The sequence below is a fragment of the Chiloscyllium plagiosum genome, unplaced genomic scaffold (genome assembly GCF_004010195.1).
Source record: "Chiloscyllium plagiosum isolate BGI_BamShark_2017 unplaced genomic scaffold, ASM401019v2 scaf_6762, whole genome shotgun sequence".
Classification (NCBI taxonomy): domain Eukaryota; kingdom Metazoa; phylum Chordata; class Chondrichthyes; order Orectolobiformes; family Hemiscylliidae; genus Chiloscyllium; species Chiloscyllium plagiosum.
Window position 1 is genome coordinate 1 of NW_025208907.1, and position 10,086 is coordinate 10,086.

Here is a 10,086-nt window from a genome sequence, read left to right on the forward strand (position 1 = left end):
CCCCATTAGCAAAACTACACATGTCTGAGCACTAGTTTGCTTCCTGAATCACCACGTGGTGTGCTGGGTTTACACACTGTCCAGCCAACTCACCCACTCTATATAATTTCTTCCTAATATTTATCATGTAGCCCAAATATTTCATCTTTGAACTCTTGACTCTTCAATACTTCCTGAATTAATTTAAATGGTCCCCCCACCTCATGTCCGAATACAAATTCAAATTTAGCTGATTTATTAGGTACATCCCAAATTGAAAAAAAAATACAAATACAATTTTGTTCTCCCAGTTGTGATGCTACTGTGGCATTAAGTGATGGATTTTACCCTAGTTTTTATTGAAGAGAGATTTTAAGGCAGAGGTACTGAGCCGTCCAGCTGAACCATGGGAGCAAACAGCTTGTGAGGCCTTGGGGTTTTTATAAGTTGGAATAATAGAAGCAGCCTGAATGACCCTGTGGGGTCAGGCTCCCACAGAACCAGGATTTTTTATATACGTTTCAACAGTTACTGTTGGGTCTTGATGACCTGGAATCTATTTATCCCTCTCTCAGTTACAGCCAAAAGCTGGGGGTTCTCTTCCTGTTATTGCAGTTGGATGTGAGACAGTCTGTTTTCCGAATTTACATTTTGCCAAGGGTGTATTTATGGGATATTACTCTATTGGAACAGTTAATTAGAAATAGTTACTGCTTCAATTATTCTGTTATGTTTTCCAATAGAATTAAGTTAATTTGTTGTATTTTAACGAAAGTGGATGAATATCATGTCTTGAAATGGTTCAAGGTGGATAACTCCCCAGGACCTGATCAGGTGTACCCAACAACTCTGTGGGAAGCTAGAGAAGTGATTGCTGGGCCTTATTTGTATCATCGATAGTCATAGGTGAGGTGCCGGAAGCCTGGAGATTGGCTAACGTGGTGCCACTGTTTAAGAAGGGCGGTTAAGACAAACCAGGGAACTGTAGACCGATGAGCCTGACCTCGGTGGTGGGCAAGTTGTTGGAGGGAATCCTGAGGGACAGGATGTACATGTATTTGGAAAGGCAAGGACTGATTCGGGATAGTCAACATGGCTTTGTGCATGGGAAATCATGTCTCACAAACTTGATTGAGTTTTTTGAAGAAGTAACAAAGAAGATTGATGAGGGCAAAGCAGTAGATGTGATCTATGTGGACTTCAATAAGGCATTCAACAAGGTTCCCCATGGGAGACTGATTAGCAAGGTAGAATCTCATGGAATATAGGGAGAACTAGCCATTTGGATACAGAACTGGCTCAAAGGTAGAAGACAGAGAGTGGTGGTGGAGAGTTGTTTTTCAGACTGGAGGCCTGTGACCAGTGGAGTGCCACAAGGATCCGTGCTGAGCCCTCTACTTTTTGTCATTTACATAATTGATTTGGTTGCGAGCATAAGAGGTACAGTTAGTAAGTTTGCAGATGACACCAAAAGTGGAGACGTAGTGGACAGCGAAGAGGGTTACTTCAGATTACAACAAGATCTTGACCAAATGGGCCAATGGGCTGAGAAGTGGCAGGAATCTGAAGTTTGATTCAGATAAATGTGAGGTGCTGCATTTTGGGAAAGCAAATCTTAGCAGGACTTATACACTTAATGGTAAGGTCCGAGGGAGTGTTGCTGAACAAAGAAACCTTGGAGTGCAGGTTCATACCTCCTTGAAAGTGGAGTTGCACGTAGATAAGATATTGAAGAAGGTGTTTGGTATGTTTTCCTCTATTGGTCAGAGTATTGAGTGCAGGAGTTGAGAGGTCATGTTGCAGCTGTACAGGATATACCAATGTTAGGCCACTGTTGGGATATTGCGTGCAACTCTGGTCTCCTTCCTATCGGAAAGATGTTGTGAAACTTGAAAGGGTTCAGAAAAGATTTACAAGGATGTTGCCAGGGTTGGAGGATCTGAGCTACAGGGAGTGGCTTAACAGTCTGGGGCTGTTTTCCATGGAGTGTCAGAGGTTGAGGGGTGACTTTATAGAGATTTACAAAATTATGAGGGGCATGGATAGGATAAATAGACAAAGTCTTTTCCCTGGGGTCGGGGAGCCCAGAACTAGAGTGCATAGGTTTAGGGTGAGAGGTGAAACACATACAGGGTGGTATGTGCATGGAATGAGCTGCCAGAGGATGTGGTAGAGGCTGGTACAATTGCAACATTTAAGAGGCATTTGGATGGGTATACGAATAGGAAGGGTTTGGAGGGATAGGGGCCGGTTGCTGGCAGGTGGGGCTAGATTGGGTTGAGATATGTGGTCGGATGGACGGGTTGGACTGAAGGGTCTGTTTCCATGCTGTACATCTCTACGACTCTGTGACTCTAAAGCGTGTTTTGCTTTAAATCCGGTAGTTTGACCAATCAAATTGCATCTGGAATTTGGAACCAAGAATTTATCTATTACTCCAACCACTGCGTTTCATCTGGAATGCAGCACCTCATGTTGAGCTTTAAAATAATAAAAAGTTAGTTAGACTATCTTCTGAATATTTTGAGGGGCTTTGGTCAGGTTCTGAACACAATCCTCTGGATAGTCTTGACTGTAGGCCCTCAATATAGTTTTTACAGTTTGATGTCACTGCTCTAATGCTTCCCGTGATTCTGGATGTTATATAATTGATTTAAACTGTTTTGACTCCTCAGCTGTTCATAATTTCCTTGAATAACTTTGATATAAAGTTTGAGCCTTATTCCAGTTGCATTTCTACTGATTGTCTGTATCTAGAGGAAAAAAAATCATAGAATCCCTGCAGTGTGGAAACAGGCCCTTCGGCCTAACAAGTCCACACTGACCCTGCAAAGAGTTACCACCCAGGCTCACTCCCCCTGCCTGATATTTGCCCCTAGTTAATGCACCTTACCTACACATCTCTGGACACAATGGGCAATTTAGCATGGCCAATTCACCTAACCAGCCCTTCTTTAGATTGTGGGAGGAAACCAGAGCACCTGGAGGAAACCCACACAGGTACAGGGAGAATATGCAAACTCCACACAGACAGTCTCCCAAGGTTGGAATCGAACCCAGGTCCCTGAGCTGTGAGGCAACACTGCTAACAACTGAGCCACCGTGCTGCCTAAAAATTGAATAATTCTTCTAAACTCCTTGCAGATGGAGTGGCCTCTGGAAATCTCGTAGACACATCCATTATGGTCAACAAATACTGATTCTCACTTTTTGTTTTAGGGTTGGGTCCAATGCAATTAATTAAGACTTTTGTTAAAGATTTATAAAATGCTGATTTTATCACTGCCTAACGTTTTCCAATTATCTGACATGTCTGACATGTCTGGCAAAATGCAACAACATCTTTCTGCAGTCCAGGCCAATAAAGATAAACTTATTTTTTGGCTTGAGTTTTCCTTATTTCCAAATGACCTCCTACTGGTAACTCTCATGGTGCTACCCACGCTAACGTCTCTGAACTAGAAAACATCCAGTTTGTTCTCCAACTGTTCTTGCTTTTTCTCAACAACGTTACTGATAATTGAATTTAAACTTCCTTATCTTTTCTCTTTGATTTCTCCTTCTGTGGCTTTGTGACCTTGTTATCACACATTCAGGAATAATTCCAGGATAAACAGTTTCTGGAACCAAGAATTTCTCTATTACTCCAACCACTGCGTTTCATCAGACCCTCTAACTTAGCCTGACATGATGGAACACTATGTTTCTCACTATGGACTCCATGGTTACCATATTACCATGTATTCTGGCAAAACTCCTTCCAATTACATATCTCTTTATCTCTCACTATCAAAGATTGACTTGCTCCTGTATTTCTTAAAACCTTAATTTCTTTTCCTGCTGCTCTTGGTAAACATGAGGAAACTTTACTCACACAAGTGTTGCAAAGTTGGGAAGATTACTTGTGGATTTGAAGGCAGGAAGTTAGAATTTAGTGTTTGTAAAATGCTAGGAGCGGAAGGTGGAAGCATTGTGTGGTCCCTTTAAAAGATCATGTGCTTTTTCCGTGCTTAGACATTTAAAATGGATGTCTGTGAACAGCAGCTTGAATGTTTGCAGGTACATAGAGAGCACCCAAACTGAAACATTATATCAAAAGGCCATACAGTTAGCAGACATTTTTTCAATACAATCGGCTTTTGAATTTAGCTAATTAATTTGAACCAGGTACTTAGATACCAAAAATCTATTAAATTTAAGTCTGATGATTTTGACAACATGGGACCAATCCTATTGTGTGAAGTATTGATGTGTCATCAAGGGGATAAAGCTAGGGGCCAGTTGGATAAAGACCTCAGAGCTAACTACCCTCCAGCAGAGCCAACAGCCCTCAGTTCTCAAGAGAAAATCATTGGCTCTCACACCCTCATCTATGTCTTAGAGAAAGTATCACCAAAATAAAAATGATACTAATGGCACAAATAGTTAATATTCCTGACTGAAGAATTGACAGAGAAAGCACACAATATTCCAGAAGACACATAACCTGGCAGTAATTTCAAGAGACTAAATTCTTTTTTTATGTACGTGGGAGTGGCATTTATTGGACCAACATACCATTAGAATCTTGCTGTATTTGGGAATAGTTAGCAGTTAGTAGGAATTTATTCTGTTTGTACATAGTTAAGTTAATTTGTTCACTGTTAGAGTTAGATAAATAAATGGTTGCTTGTTGATTTTAAAGTGAGTGTTAGGGATTTATTTTATTTCTCCACTTGAAGTTGCTGAGTTCCACCACTCTGCACACCCCCTTTTACAGATTATGAGGCCATGGGCTCCTCTTTGGGGATTCCGGTTTAGTCCTTGGAGGGTGGGGTCAACCTCCACTTTATAACACATGGAAACTCTTGGCATTTTTAACTCTCTGCTCCTCCACATGAATCCTCATTACTTCACAAAGGGAATTGTTGAACTCCAGCGCAGTAGTCCCTCCAAGACTGTGATATGTGTCTGATTTATTTTCATGCCCTCATCCACGAAGCAAAGTTACTTTGTTTGATCTTTTCAAACTCGCTGTATTTTTGACCAGGTTCTTTCCTTAGATTTTGAAATTGTTTTCTGTCGGCGTCTAGTACAAGTTCATATGCACTGAGAACATAAAACATAACAGCGCAGTTCATACACATTTAAGATGGCTGTTTTTAGAATCATAGATTTATAGAGTCCCGACAGTGTGGGGACAGGCCATTGGGCCCAACAAGTCCACACCAACCCACTGAAGAGTAACCCACCCAGACCCATTCCCCTACCGTATTCCTCTACGTTCCCTCTATGTACCTAGCCGATACATCCCTGAACGCTATGGGCAATTCAGCATGACCAATTCACCGAACCTGCACATCTTTGGACTGTGGGAGGAAACCGGAGCACCCAGAGGAAACCCACACAGACATGGGGAGAATATGCAAACTCCACACAGACAGTTGCCCGTGGTTGGAATCGAACCCGGGTCCCTGGCGCTGTGAGGCAGCAGTGCTAACCACCCATCTTGTCATACTCCCCAGATACCTCCCCTGTTTGTGATGCAAACACTTCACTTGCCCTACCTACCAACTTTGTTTGAATCAACAATACCCACATGGTCACAAGCCATTTCATTTGTTTTGCCACTTTCTTAAATGAAACAAAGAAGTCTTTTATGGCTTTCTTGTCTAACTTTGGTAACACTTGGACATATTTAAACAGATTCCTACCAGGCCTTTGGCTTTGATAGTTGCTGTTCACCATTGTCCTCACCACTACTCTCCCCTTTTACCTTTGCCACCATCACTTGGAATCAACTTGCCTTTTTTCAAAACTCTGAAGTTCAAAATCTCCCTCGTTATGCATTTCACCGGCTTTTAATTGTTATGCAAATGCTTTCATTTCCTTTTCATAGTCAAGCTGTTTGAATTCGTTTGTTCTTTGTTCCACTGCAATTCCCTCTCTCTTTTCCTCACAGGCACAGGGAATCTCAACTTCAGCTTGTCTGCCAATTCTGAACGCTGGGCCTTATTCGCCTTCTACAAACCACCCCAAGTGACTCCATCCACACCCAGGAAATTCCCAGCCACTGAAAGTGCCATTATTACACAAGACACACTTTATTTAAACCAACTGAATGCAAACAGAGAACTCAACACTCACCACTCACTGTCTTTGAGTCCAGGTACAGTCTCACTAATGCCTTGCATAATTCCAGCAATACATCCCTACCTTTCTACACTATTTCTTCAGCAATAAATGCTGACATTCTATTTGTCTCTTCCTCCCTTTTTAAACCATGATGTTATATTTGACACCCTCCAATCCACAGAGTCCAGAATTTTGGAAGATGAACCAACACATCCAACACTGCCAGGGCCATTTTCTTTCGTACTCTCGGATGTAGATTATCAAGCTCTGGTGATTTGTCAACTTTTAGCAACATTATTTTGCCAGTACAGTCAGTTCTGCTACAACGTGATAGTTAAATTCCTGTGCAATCCCGTGTCAGAAAAAAATTGCGTAATAGCAGCACCATTTAATCTAATGGGACTGAAATCACATGAGAACCAATATAGGCTTTGAAGGTTTGTGCTTTCAAATCAGTGTCTGCAATCCATCAATTGCTTTATAGTGAATTTGCATTAACAAAACATGCATTAAAGCAGAATGACCTGCACCATTTTCTGACTGCTTTTGAACACAAACTTCGGTTCTGTCAAAGCAGAGCAGAAATAATCCCTGTTTAGTTGAGACAGGACCAAAGTTTGTGTTAAATTCTTTTGCCATTTCTTTGTTCCCCATTATAATTCCCCTGGCTTTTTTATTCTCTTCACTCATTGATATAAGTTTTTATAGTCAGTTTCCATGCTGCTGACTATTTTAACCTTGTACTCTGCTTTTCCCCTCTTGAATAAAGTTTTTGTTTTCGTTTGTTAAATTAAATGCTCCTAACCCTCAGGCTGCATTTTCTGGCAGTTTGCCATGTCTCCTCTTTGTATCTGACACTATCCCTAATTCCTTGTGTTGAGCCAGTTTCCTCTATTACTGCTGGACAAGATGGGAATGAATAATTGTTGTAACTCATGTACACGACTTTAGATGTGAATCATTGCTGATCCACCATTAACCTTCTTAGCAAGGTTCCCTCATCCACCCTTTGCAATTCACGTCTCCGACCCTCATCATTCCATTATTTTGATTCGGAGCAGTGGAGGGAGTCCAAAAGCAGGAGACAAGGCTGATGCCCACAATCCTGGCTGTTACTGCAGTAACACTCATGTGAGGAACAAGAGCATGGCCAGAGTGAGGGTACAGCTGATCGGGGAAAGTGGAGGGAATTTGTGGCTGGACTTGGAGAATGAAGGGGATGTCCTGAATTGATACTTTGCTTCAGTCTTTACTACTGAGAGGGAGAATGTGAGGTCTGCCGATGCTGGAGATCAGAGTCAAAAAGTGGAAAAGCACAGCCAGTCAGGCAGCATCCGAGGAGCAGGAGAGTCAATGTTTCGAGCATAAGCTCTTCATCAGGAATGTTGATGAGGTATTCCACACCCATAGATCCCTTGAAATTTCCAACCAAGTTGTTAGGATTGTAAAGAAGGCATATGGTGTGTTCGCTTTCATTATTAGAGATTATGTTTAAGAGTCACGAGGTTATGCTGCAGCTCCATAAAGCCCTGCTTAGACCATCCTTGGAATATTGTGTTCAGTTCTGATCGCCTCAGTCTGAGAAGGATATGGACGCTCTGGAGAGGGTACAGAGGAGATTTACCAGGATGCTGTCTGGACTGGAGGGCATGTCTTATGAAGAAAGGTTGAGGGAGCTCGGGCTTTACTCATTGGAACGAAGAAGGATGAAAGGTGATTTGATAGATGTGTACAAGATGGTGAGAGACATAGAGCGAATAGCCAGAGACTTTTTACCAGGGTGGAAATGGCTATCATGGAGGGTCATAATTTTAAGGGGATTGGAGGAAGGTTTAGGAGAGATGTGAGAGGTGGGTTCTTTACTCAGAGAGTGATGGGTGCATCACTGCCAGCAGTGGGAGTAGAGTCAGATATTTAAGCACCTCTTGGATAGGCACATGGATGATAGTAAAATGTGGGTTAGTTTGATGTTAATAGTAGGATAAAATCGAGGGCCGAAGAGCCTGTACTGTACAGTTCAATGTTCTTGGCCTGGGACAGTGAGGGGTTCGAGGAGGGTGGGTCACTGCCGGGTGGGCAATGTTGTGGATGACAGTGGGAATGTAGTCACTGGTTTTCACTGAATATCTTCTTCCCCATTCCCGAGACTGGGATCCCCAGACCCTGTGTGAACCACTTCATGACCATTCTCCCTGAGCCCAATGGCATTTAATGGGGGCTCAGGGACTCGCCCCAGGGTTGTGTGGGTCCCCGGAGACTCCTGAACACCTCCCCGGGTAGAGGTTACTGGGAGAGGCCACCCACCCACCCGCTAACCCCCTCCAGGGGAGAGGGGAGGGGGCTCCATTCAACTCTTACCTGAGAAGCTTCCCCATGGCAGAGGGGCTCCCGAAATACAGAGAGCCCACACCCTGTGTCCTGCCAACGGGAGAAAGGTCAGTTTTCCCTGTGTCTGTTTCACAGCGAGTAACTAAACCTGTCTGTGTCTGATCTCCCTGGGAACTGGTGACAGAACCTGTTCATCTCTTTATTGGGTTTTTTACTGAGACTGGGACTGAGACTGGCTCTGCAGCATGATCGGGAAATGGCACAGTGATATAAAAAATCATTTATTTTGTTAATTTTTCAGTTTGGAAACAGCAGATATTTTCCAATCACTGCTTTATTCCTAATCCCTGATGGGAATAGGGAGAGTGGATTCCCAGAATGTTGCTGATCCTTTTCTCCATCTCCCTGTGTTTTTCCCGGGTCTCTCCCGGTAAGTACAGAATTCAGCTTTCCATTCTCTCTCTCTCTCTCTCTGTGTCTGGGGTGAATGTGAATCTCTTGGTGAGAGTTTGAAATGGGGGATGTTTGACCAGCCGCCTGTTATACAGCCAGCCTAATCTTTTACACATTGAAGGCAGCACAGTCTGGGAGACTCTGATGGGATTTGTGTCCAGGTCTCCTGACAGCAGGATGTAGAAACCCTGAGATCAGAGAAGCTCCGAGCAAATGGGAAATGGTTCCAATGGAGAAGTTTAATTTTCACATCGATTGGGAGAAGCTCCGTTGTTCCTAATTTCAAGGTGTGGGGGGAGCTGCAGATAAAGGGGGAGGTAGGGTGGTGAAGTGGGGATGGGTGAAGACAGTTGGAGGGTATGACCTGGCTGGTCAATGGGAGGAATGAATCCAGGCGGCAGAGAGCAGAAGATCTGGAGAACTCAATGCTGAGTCCTCCGGGCTGGTGTCTGCCCAGGTGGAAGATGAGGTGTTGTTCCTCCAATTTGCACTATGGCTCATTTTGGCAATGAAGGAGGCCAAGGATGGTCATGTTGGAAAGGGAGTAGTTGGGGAATTGAAATGGGCGGTGACTGGGAGGATGGTCATGTTGGAAAGGGAGTGGTCTCATCTTTCCAGGAAGATTCAACCCCCAGCAGAAAGGACCTTCCTGAATGGACAGTTGGAATGTTGAAATGGAGCTGATTTTACAAATGGTTCTGAAGTGTTAGTCTGATTATCTAACTATTAAAATGGATTTTATTTAATTGCTTTTCTTAACAAAATTGAACTGACATTTCCAGTATTCTGAAATCAACATGACTTTTAATCACGTTTCTTTTGACATGACGCGAAAGGAATTTAAATCAATTTGAGCTGGATAAGACTTTTAAACATAAATTGGATTTTCCACCAAGTGACCCGCCTTGCAAATTTTAAGGTAAAAGACTCTCCAACATGGTGACGAGGGCGATCAGTTGATGTGCAACATGGTGAAGGAGATGACTGAATTGTTCAAATCCCATTTCCCAGAGTGTGGACAAGTCAGAGATCATATTACAATTCTCTCTTGTTAACGTCTCAAGGATTGTGTGGGTCATTCAGCTGGTGGGCCTGCCCTTTCCTCCCTCCAATAGCTGCTGGGTCACCAGTCAGTGAAGTATTCCTGATTCCCAGCAGCTGCCTGGCCCCCTCTTCACACTCATTCAGATCCTTCCGAAAGGGTGTTCCCCC

At 43.2% G+C, this 10,086-nt stretch overlaps 1 pseudogene; it reads right to left on the reverse strand.

Annotated features, from left to right (window-relative positions):
- Positions 1 to 4,536: 4,536 nt before the first annotated feature.
- The window catches only part of LOC122546740, a 9,937-nt pseudogene continuing 4,387 nt past the window's right edge, over positions 4,537 to 10,086 (reverse strand).